Source organism: Pleurodeles waltl, chromosome 1_2, assembly GCF_031143425.1.
Source record: "Pleurodeles waltl isolate 20211129_DDA chromosome 1_2, aPleWal1.hap1.20221129, whole genome shotgun sequence".
Classification (NCBI taxonomy): domain Eukaryota; kingdom Metazoa; phylum Chordata; class Amphibia; order Caudata; family Salamandridae; genus Pleurodeles; species Pleurodeles waltl.
This window is the reverse complement of record NC_090437.1, coordinates 651,075,287-651,092,590: the sequence shown is the minus strand read 5'-3', so window position 1 is coordinate 651,092,590 and position 17,304 is coordinate 651,075,287. Positions and strand designations below refer to the sequence as shown.

The following is a 17,304-nucleotide window of genomic DNA, read 5'->3' as shown; positions in this document are numbered from 1 at the left end:
TTAAAAATATTTCCAGGTTCTTCTGAATTGTGAATAGCACACATGGTTTCGTCACCAGCGGTTCACTCTTTGCCAAATTGTAAAATAATTATCCATTCAGATTATTTGTAATATTCCTTATTTGTATCCATGCAGGAGTTCACCTTCTTTCCATGCTCATCCAGTCACCTTTCCTAGAACTTAACATTCTAATGAATATTATAGAGCTAATAAATAGACGTAGAAGATGCCAACATCACATCCACTCTTTTTGTTTTTTACAAAAGAAGACATCAAAGACTGCTGGTGTCCAGATTACTCGCTGCTAATCTTTGTTACTCAGGGGCATAGCATGGACAGTAAGATTAGGGGGGGGGTGAGCGTCAGTTTGTCCAACAAATAACTCTGCCATACATTGTCAAAATACACTATACAACAAGCAGGGCTCATGAGAGGGGCTAACAGGGCAATGGATAGGGAGATGAATGTGGGTTGGTAGAGATATTGATTAAGAGAAACACAATATTTAGTAAAATAACCAACATTTTTGAAGACGTTCAAAGCAAAGAGGGAGAGAGTGTTGGTGCATTTTTATCTGTAAGTATGTAAAAATTCCTTTCCTTGGGAAATCCGACAGCACCTCACCATACCCGACTGAAAGCACCTGCACCCAACTATTTTCTAGAAAATACATTTATTAGGGGGTGCAACACCCAACAACTCCCTCCCCCCCTGAAGCTACATCCCTGCTGTTACTTGTAATCCTCGTCACATTCTTTATTCCATGAGTTCACTTCCATCCTCACAGATATTGTTTGCTAGCTGGAAAAAAACAACACCATGGTGTCTGATTCTCTGAATACCACAAAGGAGAAGTGAGCACCTAACACTTCCTGTACATAATTTAGAAAAATACTAAACATACAGAATCAAAATTAAATAGTGCAGGGGAAATAGTGGGAGGGGATTTAGGACTGTGATGAAGAAGACCTGGACTACTACAGTCCTTATTTCAGCAGCACATACCCAAGCAGAAGAATTTGATTGTGATTCTCGAAAAGACCATCAACCTGTTTTGAATAATGCAACAAAATGTCTGGGACATGGACTAGGTTGCCTTACAACAGATCTCTTTGAGACGACAGCCTCTGAACCTACCCATAATGTTGCCAGAAAGCTTGTGGATCTACTAACTTCTGAAGGTAATTCCCACCATGCCATTTTGTAAGCTGTAGTAATGGTAGACTTGATTCACCAAGAGAGTAGCAGGAGATAGGTCAAGTCCTCTTCCGGAAAGGCTAAAGGTTACAAAGAGTGGATTACTTCTGGAAAAGAGGACGTTCTGGATAAGAACATTAAAGAGCTTTGTGGACAGCTAAAGTGTGTAGGGTGTACTTCTTCTCCAAGGAAGGATTTGGGCAGAATGCTGGATGGACAATATCTTCAGCGCAGTGGATCGAGGTTGGGACCTTCTGAAGGAAGAATGCACTTGGTCTCAGGATGACTTTGTCAGGTAAAATAGAGGAACAGTGGAGAAGACAGTAAAACTCCAAGTCTCCAAATCACCTACCAGAACACATCATGACAAAGAAAATAACCTAAACAGAAATGAGTTTATGATCAGCCATAAGCAGAGGCTCAACACGAAGCTCCTGAAGGTATCAAAGGAGTAAGAGAAAATGATATGATAGAACAGGCCTATGAACCACTGGAGTGTGGAAAACGGAGCCTCTTGGAAGCCTGAAAGATAACAGAGCTTGGGACAAGGAGTCCTGTTCCCGAAAAGCCTGGATTGCCAATCACTGGCTCTTTGTAGTTGACACCACTGGACCCAGTGAAAAAACGTCACTCAGAAAATTCAAAATCTTAATAGAATCACAGAAATATGGAGAGAGACACCTTTTCCTACATGGGATTATGATTTCTTCCAGTGTCTAGTAAACGATTTCAGGGTCAAGGGATGTCTAAATTGCTGAATGCATTTGTAATCTTACTGGAGCAACACTGTGAAATCAGCCTTAACCTCTCAAATGCCAAAACCCAGTTTGAGGCACCAGAGAGATGCAAAAGACAGAAGGGAGGGTAAAAAGGAAAACTGCAAGTGAGGACTCACGGATTATTAAAGGAGGATTGGGTACCAAGACTTTCTGGGCCAGCTGGGACATATCAACAAGACCTCCACATGATCCTCTTCAATCTTTTTTGCTATCCTCAAAATTAATTGGGAGGGTGAAAAACAGAAAAGAAGACTAGTTGATCATGGAATCGAGAAGTAGTCTATTACCCATGCTACTGAAGATGGAACTAGAGCATAAAAGGGTGGAAGAAGAACATTATCATCCATAGCAAGGAGGTCGAACCATGGAGTGCAGAATTTCAGAGTAATCTGTCAAAACAAACGAGGACACAGACAAAGGGACACCATTAGTGAGAACTGCTGACTCAGGCCCTTTCTCCTTCCCTCAAACATAAACTGCTAAGAGAGGGCAAATCCTTCTCTATCCAAAGGAAACTCCTCTGGGAAAGGAGAGCCAGACTCCAAGAGCTCATACCTCCCTGGTGATTCACATACGAATTCACAACCTAGTTGTTGGTTTGCATGCATAATGCATAAGATTGAATGAAAGGAGAAACATGGATATGTGCCCTGGTAACTGCCAGCAGCTCCTTCAAATTGGAGGATTGTGCTGACTTTTGAAAAGTCCACATCCCCTTAGCTGAGAGAAGCTTATTGCTGGCATCAGATGTTAGGGATACGAAAGGAGGAGTTCAAAGGGTAACCCCTGTCTAGATTGGACTGGATCATCCACCTTTGAAGCTCTTTTCTGATCTCTGTTGTCACATAATCATCTGATGTTGGGTTGTAATAGTGGAGTAAATTAAACTTGTGGTGTCTGTTATGTCACACACATTGCATATTTTGAGACTTCTTCACAACAACAGAGCTTGGTCCACAAACAACAGGCTGTAGGTGCCTCTCACTGGTTGCATTGAGCAGGTTGTGCTCATATTACTGCTTCTCTGCCAGTGCTGTCATGCCATTTTGTACCAGTAATGTCCTTTGCCCTGCTGGCTGCCTAGTTCTTACCTAGTCATGACCTTGGGCAGCCTGGCTATTGATGAAGGAATGGCTGAAGCGTCTGTTACAGCTACACCCAATGCTACCCTTGTCCATCCCCCATGCTAGCACCTATAGGCAGGTCCGGCCCCAGAGCTTGAGCTACAGCACCAGATTCTGCTCATTATGAACAATACTAACCACCAGTCCCAGTCTGGCCTGATATGCATGACTGCAGAGGGCACTGTGTAATATCAATAATGTTGGGCCTTCCCAAGGGTACAGGCTTTCTTACCAGATGAGATCTACAATTATTGGATGAAATAGGTCTCAGTACTCTTGGCCACCTGTACTAGAACAGACAACTGTAAGCAGTTGAAGACTTTCAAACTCAATACGATCTACACTCAGGCCAGTTCCTTACCTATGCCTCCATTAGCAGACTCATGCAACACCAGTGGCAGGTAGAGGTTACCGAACTGACAGAAAATACCCCAATTGATTATCTGTAAATACTGGGTAACAGATGGAGACAAATCATCCGGATCACAATGGTGTTGGTGACATACACCGAAGGCTCTCTGCAGCCTTCATGAGACATCTGGGAAGTTGAGATTGACAGGTCATTGCGTGAGTGAGCACATGCTCTTTAGCACCCCCATAAGTCTCTCAGTATGCCCTCCTTCAACTGATACAGTCTTACGTCCTGCACAATCCTTTCAAGTGTTTGACAGAAAGTCCTCCAAAAGCTTTCAGTGACCACGGCCTGACCCTAATTAGACAGTTTGGAGGTGGGAGCCATGGGGATTTACAAAACGTCTCCCTTTCTATTGTTCTGGCTCTTGATGGCAGAGACATCAGCCCCACATAGAGAGGAGGCTAGGGTAGTCTATAGCTCTGATGTGGCATGCACTGTTATCTCGCATTACGGAGTCTCAACCAGTTGCTTCCCATGACATTATATCAGCGAACCACCCTTTCAAACACCCCAGACAGTGCTTGATAGATATACCCTTCATATCACAAGAGGAGGGTGGCAAATTACCTCTCCCCATCTCTCTACACGGAACAGATGAGCACACAATCAGCAGACAGTAGGCAGAGCACACTACCTTGTTGGCCATTTACGTGATGTAAATACTCAAACACCTGGTCCGTAGGCCCCACTGCACATTTCTCTCTTCTATAGATCCCACTCCCAACCAAGTTTGCCACCGTTATATTCTTTACCCTCATTTGAGGAAGATAATCTTCCAAGCACTATAGGCAAGCCAACCTCACAGTGGGAACCCTCCCTCCATATTTCTCGAAGGGGTATCTACCACAGAGTTTAATTTTGGAGGCCATATCTAGAACTCTAGTAATGTTGCCTTCACTCAATGTGCAATGAGATGTATGCATCTTTACGTATACAAAATTCAATTAGAATTTTCTTTAAAAATTGTATTTGCAGACCTGAATTTACAATCGAATAAGCAAGACTACATGTTCCTGCATGTAGAGAAAATAGATTGGGCTGGATGCACTAGCCATACACTCATCAGAACCTCTTTTTTGTTCAAGCTGAAGTTTTAATGTGTCATGTTGAGCCAACACCCATGATGGAATTACTGAGCAATACATGTGTACTGAGATAACCCTGGCATTTTTAGTCAAAGGCTAGTTTTCAGTGTTCCCAGGTAAGGCCTGTACAATTGGTTGAGGGTGAATAAAGCCTGTGTGCCCAGCTTATTCTTGCACTCCAGAGTGATTCTTGTATGTCAAGAAAGGCTTACACTCATGCTTGAGAGTCTGTAAGCAAGATTTGTTTTGCACTTAAAATGATCTCAGTCTGCCTGACTTTCTGCTCATGGAAGTTGGACAGACAGAGGGCATCTCATTGTCTGCACTGACAATTGACTGTACTATGCAAAAATATTCTGTCTCATTCCTTTACTCTAGGAATTTGTGAGTGTCTGTCCCCCAATGTTGTCTCTACATTTTTTGTGAATAGGGTTTTCAGACTGTATTAGCTTCATTATTAAGACCAAAGTTCACCCAAAGGCATCATGATTTTAAAAACCAATGCCAGAGAAAGCACATATGGTAGTAAAGTAAGCTCAGCCTATGTTTTGGTGTGGCGAGGTGGTCAATGTGTTGGTGCAGTGTTTTAGGTGCACCTGTAATAATGGTGATGATGTTGGTGTGTTAGGGCCCATGTGGTGCTGCAGTGAATGAGGGCCATGTGCAATAGAGAAGTGAGTAAGCCAAATGTAAAGGTTGTATCGTTTCATATACTTTATAACCTAACCAACAATAAGGTCATTTTTCTAACCCGTACCCCACTTAAAAAGTACATGTGTATAACCACACTGAAGAGAAGTAGACTCTCAATACCAGTCTGATCTAGAGAAGAATAAGCACGTAAAATGATCCCACAATCCAACAGCGAGGGCGTAAAGCATGCCTCTACAGTCCATGCAGTACATGGGGGCCCCCAGCCTTTCACTTGTTCCTCAACTGCTTATGGAGGCCCCATTCAGTCAAAGGTCAATGAATATCTGTGAGTTATAGAAGACTTAGTTGCACCCTTCACATTCTGCAGAGAGCCCAAACATTTTACGTTACACCACTGTCCGAGAGAGCTATACAGATGAAAGAGGTGAGGGGATCTGTGGCCCATTATATTTTCACAAGTTTCATGTTAATTGTGCTGAACGATAAGAATGACAGTCAAGTGCGTAGGAGAAACTAAGGGCCTCATTTACAAGAAATGAAGTACAACAACGCTAGCGCAGTTGTGTGTCAAAAAATGAAATGACGCACTAAGTAAGTTCTTTCCATCATGTGTGCACCGTATTTACAAAACGGCGGCGCACCATGGTGGTAGGAGCAGGATAGTGTAAACAAAAATAATCTTAGCCTTTGCGACATGCCGCAAAAAAAATGATGCTAGTTCAGCAAAAGTGGCATTAGCCTGACTAGCGGCATGCATTTTGATGCTAGCCGTGCTTGTGTCACTTTTGCATCTAAAAGCGTCAAAAAAAGCCTGAGAAAAGCAAAACAAACACACAAAAAAGGACAGGAGACATTGCATGAAAAATGGAGAATCCAAGATAGCAAAGACCTCAGGAGGACCCCAAAGACCCAGGGCCAGCCAGGATGTCCAGACAGACTCCCAGGAGAAGGGGAAGAGGAAGTGCAGGTTTAGTGAGAAGGAGAACCAGATCCTGATCACTGAGGTGATGGAGCATACAAACCAGCTCTTTGGCACCTCAAAATTGCCATTTGGGAGGAAAGAGGCCCTATGGCAGTCCATTGTGAATAAAGTCAACAGTGTGGCAGAGCTGAAGAGGACCATCATTAATAGTAAAAAGTGCTGCCACAATGCCAAGCGCAGAACAAGGGAGAAACTGGCCAGCAACCACAATGCAACATTGCAGGCCAGAGGTGGAAGTCTAGCACCTCAGGAGGAGCTAGAGGACCTGGAGGACATGGTGGCAGCCGCCATCCCTGAGGAGTTGGTGGCAAGAGTCCAGGGATAGGCCAGAGCGGCAAACAACAAACAACAACAACCACAGGGTACATTGCAGATGGAGACAATGTGGTAATGAACAATTACCATAAGGGAAAGGCATCTAGGCCTCAGAGATAAAATGCACTGAATGCATTCTAAAGGGTTTCATTTGTGCATAAAAATGGGTAAACACCAAACATATGTAATGCGCATTGACCCCCCACTGTATGCAGAGACCAGTCCACAACCATTGTTGCGTTGGCTCTCATTGTACCATTTAGGCTGCTGGATTTGGGCTGCAGCATCGCCTGGATTGTGGAGAACTGTGTCCAAATCCCACACCATGTGACAACTGTCGGCCTTATCCGTTTCCGGACAGCTAGCAGTGCGTCATCCCTGACCAAGTGCTGGGACGATTTGTGGGAACCGAGCACTTGACAATATGACTTCTCAGGGAAATTGTGGTGGATCTGATCTCATCCTTTTCTTTCAGTTACCTTAGTCTCACACATGCAAAGACAAACAGAGGCAGAAAATGGTTCAATAAGATTTATTGAATCAGCTGCATCTAAAACGACATGAAATACAATATTTAGAATGATGAAGCATACTAGAAGCTAAATGGGGACAAAGAAAGTGAAACTCAGGGAAAGTCCCCCATACTGTCACTTTGCACAATATATGCAATTCCTAGCTCAACTATGTTAGAGCACAGCAGGAGAAGCTCTAATTTTCCCTTCACCATCCCCATGTGGGCCAGGGAACTGGTAGTCTCATCAAGCAGCTGTAACAAAGTCAGACAGCATGCAGTCATGGTCACATGATTGGAACCTCCCCCTAACATGCATAGGACAGGGAAATGCTTTTATAATAAAACAACTGATGTTCTGGGAAAATGTCCCCACGTAAAAATAGGTATGTTTCCGTGAATGTTAAAGATGCAGTGTACCACTTGTGCCGACAATCCTATCTCACTGTAGCCTTGAGGAAAGCACTGAGGGAAAGAATGTTGTGCTAAGAAATGTAGTGCTTTCCTAGACAAAAGGACAACTAGATAGATAAGGAAAACAAAACACCACCATGAATGTGGCCAATTCTAAAATAATAAAATGAGCAGAGTAAAATGTTTCTAGGCTAAAGGGCACAAGCATAAGTCTTAGGGCCAGATGTTTCAAGCTCCCGGTTTGCATTTCTTAAAATTCGCGATCGCAATTGCAATTTGCAAGTTGCAAATACCAAATTGCAAAAATTGCGAATCGGTATTTGTAAATCACAAATTGCGAAAGCAGCAACCCAGAACAGCCTGATGACATCATAACCAGGAAGTGAGTCAGCTCATGCTGTTTCCAAAAGCCCCACCCACAGGAGAAGGCAGAGAGTCCCAGCCCAGCACCAGGGAGGCAGCCTTGAGAGCCTCCAAACAAGATCATGTCTACTGATGGGAATGTGAAGGAGAAAGAAGACAGGAAGCGCAAGCTCAAATTCAGTGAGTAGGAATTAGAGGTGCTCACCTAGGAGGTGGTAAGGAACCACAACAAACTTTTTGGGAAAAACTCACTACAGGTACCTGAAAGTGAGAAGAGGAAACTGTGGTCAGACATGCAGATCAAAATATGCGCAGTGGGTGTTGCGCAATGCTCCATCAAGGAGATACGCAAGTGATGGTACGACTAGCGTTCACGTGCCAAAGAGAGGGTAGCCAGCAGGGCAAAGGAGGCAAGAAGCACCGGAGGAGGACCACCCACCCAGATACTGTCCACCCCAATGGAAGAGATGGTGGAGTTGACACGGCTTCCTGAAGCTGTCAGTGGTGTCACTGACAATGACACCTCAGGCACACCCAACACCAGAAATGGTAAGGACAGTAATGATGTGTCTCCCCATATGCGCATGTACAAATGCCCCTTAGAAAATAGCTATTGGCACTATGCAGTGTGATAAGTAGTCCATGCCTCATCTTACATACAACACAACAATGCCTTATGGAAGTGGTAGTCCACACCCCTAAAGTGCAAATACCATATAAGTATAAAGATAGTGTTAAAGCAAACAGAGAAACAACACAAAAGACTGTTAGTGATACTATGCCAGTGTACATGTAATTCTATTATGCAACTATTTGAGTACTAATCAAAAATGACATGCTTCACATTGCTGTTACAGATGTTCTGGGCCCTGACACAGCAGAAGGTGGAAATGAGGGGGATAGCGAAACTCAGCCACAGTCCGACTCAAACACCAGTGAGTCCTTCATACATGCACCAACAAGACGCAGGGCAAGAGTGCTACGTCTCCCTGAGTATAACCTGGACTCTGATGAAATGCCGGATGAAGTACCCACACCACCCCCAGAGGCTAGAAGCACTGACAGACAGCAGTCCCTAACCCAGTGTCAGTCCACTTCCCTCAGGAGGTGTCACGAAGCAGGCAGACATTGCATAGGAGAAGGTGAGGGTCCAACACTTTTTGGCGGCCTTGAGGCTTCCATGCTGAAAGTGCAGCGCCTGCAATGTAAACACATGAGGTCATTGCACAGGCAGTTAGTGTCAATCAATCATAGCATGGGCAAAATGCATAGGCAGTTTGAGTCTTACAAGGACAACATGGGATCAATGCACAAGCAGGTGGATGCACTCAATGAAAACATGGGATCAATGCACAAGCAGTTCGAGTCTCTCAATGAAAACATGGGATCAATGCACAAGCAATTTGAGTCTCTTAATGAAAACATGTGCAAACTGCATGAGGAAAAGCAAACAGCAGCAGAAAACTCAAAGGCGATGACAAACGCCATTAGGGAACTCTGCACTGTGATGCAGCAGGAGCATGTCAGCCATCCGTAGGTGCCATCACCAATTAATGGGCAGGTTGGATGAGTTCTGCAGATCTGTCAATTGGCTCACTACCACAACTGCCTTGGTACTGTGGGCATACAAATGGAGATGGCACATTGCAGGTTGGACGTTGCACCAGGATTGGTGCAAATAACCAATGTTTTGAAGACAATGCAGACAGCACGGAGTGCTACAAACAGCAAACTGGGTGGTGGGGATAGTGAGGAGCTCTCTAGCCTCGGCAGTCTCACAGCCCCTGTGATGGATCCTAGTCATCGCAGTACCAGACACAGTACTGTCTTTGAACTCGCTACAAGAGGTGCCACAGAGGAAACCCAGAACTCAAGTGAAGTGCATGGATGTCGGAAGTAATGTTGAGGTGTACAGGGGACTAGCTTAACATTTATCAAAGCAGTTACACTATGATGCTAATAATGTAACACTGTTACTCGCACCTGTTTGTTTATAGTGCATAGCTATGTCCTAATCACACATATCTTACCTGAAGTCAAGGCAATAAAGATGCTACCTACAGCAATACATAAAATAGACGTGGTATTGTCATTACTTACATCAGAAATAGTTGCACGGGATCTCAGCACATCTTTGTCTGCCCTCTCCTGCACTGCTTCTGTCTGCTGGGTGAAGGGGTGGAAAGGGATCATCATCCTCCTCTGAGTCCGGCTCGGTGGGTGCTACTGGTATGCCCCACGTTGTAGCAATGTTGTGCAACATAGCACATGTAGCCACGGTTTTGCTTGTTGTTTTAGGGCTGTATTGTAGTGCACCACCACTCTTGTGTAGGCATCTGAAGCGGCTCTTCAGCAGGCCAAAGGTCCTCTCAACAATGCTGCGGGTTGTCCTGTGAGCAGCATTATACTTCCTTTCGGCTGGCGTTGCAGGACTCAGATAGGGCGTAGGCACTGTCTCCTGGAATGACAGGAGAGTAAAATGAGTAATTGTTATCCGTGACATCACATATACATCAATGCGATATTGTCTACTATTATATTACCCAGTAGGTATCCTTTGCCAAATTCGCCAGCAAGTAGTCTTGTGTAAATTCCACTATGCAGAGTCGTGTGCTACCTGGGTATCTGGCCACGAGATCCGTTATAATGTTGAAGGCATTGCTAATTACTTGTATGTTCATGGAATGTGTACTTTTGCAGTTCCAATAAACATACCCTGTGGCCGATGGTGGACAGATAGCTACATGTGTCCCATCGATGGCGCCTATTACATGCGGGAATTGGGCAATCTTGTAGAAATCAAATTTTGTCTGTAGTAATTCCTGTGGGGTGTTAGGGAATCTTATGTGCTGTTCAGTTTTGCTCAGCCTGGCATTGAGAAATGCATTGAAAAATCATGAAGAACACTCTGTGAGACCCTGCCAGCTGCTGCTATGACCCCTTGATAGCTCCCTGAGGCTAACAGGTGCAGGGAGCATAATACCTGTACATGGGTGGGTATGCTATTGGTCCTGTGTGTGTTGCGCTGCAGTATGGGTTGTAGATCAGCTATCAGGTCAAGTATAAAGGCAGAGCTTAACCGGTACTCATCATATATCTCCTCCTCTGTCTGGTCAAAAAGGGTAATGCACACACAAAAATTTTGCTCATGTGTCCTCCTCTCTCTCCTCAAACCTCCTCAATCCTCCTCGCCATCACGTAGAGTGCAGCCATTGTGGAAAAGAGGCTGAGTCATTCTGGGTCTCTTTATAAAGGTTGCCCCTGTTTACCACCTGATTTCACTTTGTGGTAAATTGCACGTGCAAAAGGCCATTCTGCGAATATTCGCTATTTGCGAATTGTTGATGCATTGCATTGCTAGACAGAATTTGCGAATCACATTCTGCGTATCGCAAATAGTGACATGATTTTGCGATTCTCATTCTGCGATTCGCAAATCCAGATCGCAATTTGCGATTCGCAGAATGCGATTCACAAATTCATGTTGCTATGTGCGTTATGCAGAATGCGACCCACAAATTAATGTCGCAGTTGCAAGGAATTGCTATCTTAACTATTCCTTATATTTGCACTGCGAATGCCTTTCATACATTGTGAAAGGCGATTTTGCATTCGCAAACGGTGAAATTTACCAATTCGCACCGTTTGCGAATGCCAAATTCTTTGATATATCTGACCCTAAGTTGCTAAATTAGCGTGCCCATAGACATCACTAAAATGGCTCTACAACACCCTCACGTTGTTGGGTCAAAAGTGGTAAAGCAGCCTAATTCTTACTTAAATGCAACAAAAATGCAGTGCAAAACATATACACATAAACATCAATAACAACATGTTAAAACACACTTGAGCATGCAAGTATAGAGGACACAGTAATTGGAAATCCCCGAAAATATTGATTATATGGCTGAAGGTATTGAGATAAATATAGAGGAAAAGGTGTTAACAAAACCAGAACCAACAGGCTTAAAGAAATGTACAATCCCAGTAGTACTAGACGTGTTAACAATTCATCCCACATAAATGTCTCGGAAAGTATTTAAAAGGGACTATATTTCTGTGGATGACCTCGCCACTTGGAGTGCATAAGTCTTGTATGCAAATTTCAGCATCACATGTTTTTAAAATAATAACGCCTTTAGTCTGCTCAACTTATCAAAATTAACATTTGAAGTAGCAATGTGAGGCCAACTATCTGCTACTTTCAACTGTTGTGTAGGGGGGAAAAGAACATTCCCGCAACAGGTGACAATTTTGGAGACTGAAACCATGTAAGCAATTTTGGCTCGCACTCCACAACAGTTCTCACAGTTAAGAAGTCCATAGCTTCCATTAGAGACCACCTGGAACTCACATCTAATCAAGGGGACTCAGACTCTCTTCAGATAGCATGCTAAATTCGCTGCTGAAGCATTATCCGCCCGTGCAAGGACAGCTGCCTTCAAACCACTGAATCTCTCACAGAACTTTGGCATTTACTGCCACTAAGAATGACCTCTTTTTAATGGCACTGAGACATTTGTGTGAAAAGGGAATCTCTGACTCCTCAAGAATTTAACTATCTCCTAGCCTTTCATATCTGCCTACTGGAATGTGTTTCAAGCAGGATTCAAATTGAAGTGTTGAGAAAGGCAGAATTATAACCCCATGTATTAACCATTCAGCAGACGGTATTTCAACCACAGTAAAAGGCAACTTTTCTAATTTCTTGATGTTTAACATAAGTGGATTCCTTCTTAGCCAGTATTTGTTGCCGCCACATCAAATTAAATGCTGAAAATATGTCCCTCATGCTGACATGTTGCCAGGGAACATGGTCAGATTTCATTGTCTCTAGTGTCCAACCCAGCTGCATCACTTTGTAGAATGTCTATTGCAGAGGAAACAATGTTGTTTGAAGTATATATGCAGTCGAACAAGGTGTTAATCCCATTATGTACAACAACTAATGTTTTCTGTAAATTTTCCTGATCTTTTTGCCTTAACCGAGGAGCAGCTTCTTGCTGAGAAAGTTTCCAAATTTGAATATAAACTGCATATAAGAAGCACTTTTTACGTTGTCTTCTGGAGCCTAACAGGAAATCCTGCGAGTCCGTGTTATTAGACCGGAGACTTAGGTGTTCCTAAACAGCATCTAGTGAGGAACTTTTTAACCAGCTCTGGCACAATTTCCCTACACTGTATGTTGCTACTATACCTGGATGTTCTGATGACACATAGGGAGGGTCTGGTCTATTCGTTCTAAAACCCACTGTGAAGTTTACAAAACACGCATGACAGCCATTTGTGTCCACTAGCCACAATAACCACCCACCAGGATGTGAGAGTGATGTGTTAAAGGTTCTATTTTGGACCCACCCATCGAGCTGAACTTCAGTTGCATTAATATATTTTTGCCATTTATAAAGTTTAGCAGTGGTGTGGATACTGGGCACATTCAACTCCTTAAATTTTACAAACTTCTCTGTTGTAAAATTTCATTTAAAATTATAATTTGAACAGGTATCAGGCATGTTCTAACTAAAGCTTCCTTTTCCCTTATTGCCAATTTTTTGTTCCCCATACACTTTTTAAATCAATAGTCTTCAGCCAATATTCATAGCCTTCTATAGCCAACCGGGAAACAAAGGAATCAGATCAAATCAATTTTGTATCAGTTAATACCATATAGTGCATGTCCATTATAGGCAATTTAAAATAATACAACTCAGAATTTTTAACATTCTGCCCAGAAAAATATGCTAACTTTTCGGAGTATGTTTACGAACTCCCCACTGGCGTAATAGGACAATGTTCCCATTGTGTGAAAATAAAAAAAGTCTTTGGGGTATTTGTTCTGTGAATGTAATAATGTCCATAATAGTTATAACAGAACATAGTCCCATAATTTTCTTTTTATTTATAAACATCTTCACTTTCAAATACAGTAAAATATTCTAATTCAGATAACATGGTATCAACTGTTTTTACATCTCAATCATCAGAAACAACTATAGGTGTTATTACATTATTCATTCAAAGTTTAAATACATGAGGAATTCAAATAACCTCCGTAGGGCCATATTTTCAAAAGATACTTTATCCCAGACAATCCCATCTGGAATTGGTGTAGCTGAAATATTCACTAGGGACAAGTCTCTGCGGACCTTATTGGAGGAAAAATTTGGTTTTAGGACGTCTTCCACCGGTTCAACTGTAGAGCATTCAGGAAGGTAATGACCACGTATTAATAAGAAAAAGACGATGACAAACCCAATCCAAAAAAGGCAAGTATAGTTAATAAGAGCCAAAGATAGTTCAAAGGAAGAATAAAATAGTTAATTTTGAGCCAATTTATCAGCTTACGCGCTCTTGACAGTCTTGTGTGTAGAAGAGGCAGGTTAGTCAGAAAAAGAGTCATTGAAGTTGGCAAAATTTTCAGAAGCAGTTCGTGCAAAAATTGGAGCCGTGTTTGGAAGAGGAGTACTGGCAGAAGTCTCCCTTGGTGGTTCATAGAAGACTATTCCATCCATTTAAGTTGAATTTGAGTAAAATCGCTCAATATTGATGGCATTGCTTGTTGCAGAAGTTAATGGAACTAATAAAAGATCATTTTCCACCCTCCCCAAGCTCAGAGAGGTGGCAGCATTGCTGCTCAAAACCTGTAGAAGAACATCCTGGTCTGTAGTGAGAGGGAGTCGGTACTATCCAGGAGTCTTCTAGGTCTGCTGTGCAGGATCAGCCATATGTTGTAGCTTGACATTGTTGATGGAGACAGAGAGGTTTTCTTTAGAACCAGGCAGCGGTGGTATATTAACGGTTCTGGTACAGTATATTCCCAGGACTGGAACCGGTGCACCATGCGACAATTGTTAGCCCAATCCGTTTCCTGCCAGCAAGCAGCACCTTATCTCTGCCCAAGAGTAGGGAAAATTTGTGGCAACTGTGCATGTGACATTATAAATTATCAGGGAAATTGTGGTGTATCAGATCTCAACCTTTCCTCTCAGTTACCTTAGTCCCTCACATGCAACAAACAGAGGCAAGAAATGGTTCCATAAGATTTATTGAATCAGCTGTGTCTCAGATAAAATGGCATGAAATGCAATAATGAGAATGATGAAACATACTAGAAGCAAAATGGTGACAAAGAAAGTGAAACACAGGAAAAGTCCCACCATACTGTCACTATGCACAACATATGCAATTCCTAGCTAAGCTATGTAGAGAACAGCAAGATAACCCCTAATATGCCCTTCAGGATTTTCCCTGGGAACACATCATCCCCCATACCTGAGTATGACAGTAGTGAAGAAGCCTGTTATCTATAGAGACACCAACCCCATGTGGGCCAGGGAACTAGTGGTCTCAGTAAGCAGCTGTAATAAAGTCAAACAGCATGCCGTTGTGGTCACCTGGCTGGAACGTCCCTCTAATGTGCATGGGACAGGGAAATGTTTTTATAATTAAACAACAGGTGTTCAGAGAAAATGTCCCCACGTAAAAATATCTATGTTTCTGTGAATATTAGAGATGCAGTGTACCACTTATGACAACAATCCTATCTCCTTGCAGCAATGGGGAAAGCACTGCATGAAAGAATATTGTGCTAAGAAATGTGATGCTTTCCTAGGTGAAAGGACAACTGGATACACAAAATAATATACCACCAGAAATGTGGCCAATTCTAAAATAACAAAATGAAGCAGAAACAAATGTTACTGGGCTAAAGGGCACAAGCAGCAGGCCCAGTTGCTAAAATAACATGCCCAGAGACATCTTTAAAACACCATCACCTCACTCCCATCACTGTATCAACTGTAGCATCTATCCATATTTAACTCTCATTGGGCATCATCTATGAGGCATGTTGCACAGGGTGGAACAGCAAGTGATGGGAAATGCCTCTCTGCATCACCAGGAAAGGGTACAAATGCAACGTATTCAACACTACAGAGAGGTAGGAGATACCCTAAAACGTCACTAACTCCTACATCATTGCACAATCACACAACACAGTGGAGCCGGATCATGTTCCATAGCTAGCAATACCTCTGATATTGGCTCCAAGTTTTTTACCTAGTCCCATACAGGGAAATCCTTTTTATGGATGGAAAGGTCCCACCCACCTAATAGTGGCATGCTTCATTATTGGTCAGTCCAACCCGCTGAGTCAAGATAATACCGACTCGGCTGTCTCAACCGTAGCGCCAGAGGAAAACTAGATCCTCTTGGTTCAGAAAGATCATGATAAGGTCTATTCTGGTAAGTAGAAAAACATTGCTAAAGAAACTTAGTTTAAGCTGTGTCTGTGCCTACCCAAAAATATTACTTTATTTAGGATGGTATGAGGTAGGATTAAAATGATTTGGTGGTAAATAATTGACCTTGAATGGATCAATACACCTTTGCAACTGCCAATATGTTTATAGATAGATGGAAACACATTTTGTGTTAGTGTCTTTGCATGTGTCCCTTCCTGCACAAAATCACTCAGCTCTGCAAAGCTGGATGGTGCAAGGATGTCTGTGTTGCAGGTACGACACCCAACAGGCTGGGGGCAATTCAAAATGTCTTGGAGTCCATGAAGCGGAAGCTGGTCTTCCTCATTGCAATATTGGGTGCCCTTAGCTGTGATGTTGCTACAGTGTTGCAGACCATGAAGGCCCTCCTTGCTGATGTGCTGCCTCATGTGTTCTGACAGATGAGAGCTGCTGTGGACACAGCATCCATATCTTCAGCCCTTGATGTGTGTGTGCCTCCCTCTATTTCAGCAACTACAATACCCCAGTCACAGGAGGCACCACATACATCATAGGATGAAGTTGTAGAAGGCACATCATTCACCAGGAAGACTGCCCAGTAGCTTTTTTTCTGTGGACACAGCTTCTTTCTGCTTTCCTCTGTGCCAAAGATCATGCCAGTGTAAAAACACCTGGCACCATCCTCAATTTAAACCTCCCACTGTTAACCTCTCACATATGTGTACTGTCATTGTGACCAATCTTCCCTAATGGCATTGTGGTCACCTCCTCACTGAAGCACTCCTCTTCCACACATGTCCCATGACACGTTTACCCGGACTCTGTTTGGACATCTAATGATATATCTAGTGCGGTAATTGTCCTGTGAAAATGAACATCAGTACATCATATACATTGGCACATGTAAATACAATCACTTACTACATCCTTTGTGTTGAAAGTGTTTCTGAGCAAGTAAAACTTGGAATCAGTTGTATTGTATGAAGCCAATACATTGAGTACTTGCAAAAGGGATTTGTGTCGATTTGTGACAGTCACAAAGCCACATACACACTGACTAACTACGTTGATTAACAAGCAGTTCCTGAAGCTCCCAAGCATGCCATGCCACAGGTAGCATGTATGAATTGTGACAGCTGTTAAAATCACAACACAAGTGGCTGGGCTAAGCAAGGATGGTAGCAACAGTTCACAATTCATGTGACAAACAAATGATGCATGT

The 17,304-nt window shown here is 42.9% G+C and overlaps 1 long non-coding RNA gene across 1 annotated transcript in view; it reads right to left on the bottom strand.

Annotated features, from left to right (window-relative positions):
- Window positions 1–8,417: 8,417 nt before the first annotated feature.
- Window positions 8,418–17,304, bottom strand: part of LOC138295768 (uncharacterized) — a 119,368-nt gene continuing 110,481 nt past the window's right edge. The window contains exons 2-3 of the long non-coding RNA XR_011203682.1: window positions 9,940–10,297; window positions 8,418–9,037 (exon numbers count right to left, since the gene is read on the bottom strand). This is a non-coding gene — a long non-coding RNA (uncharacterized lncRNA). The remainder of the gene's footprint in view (window positions 9,038–9,939; window positions 10,298–17,304) is intronic.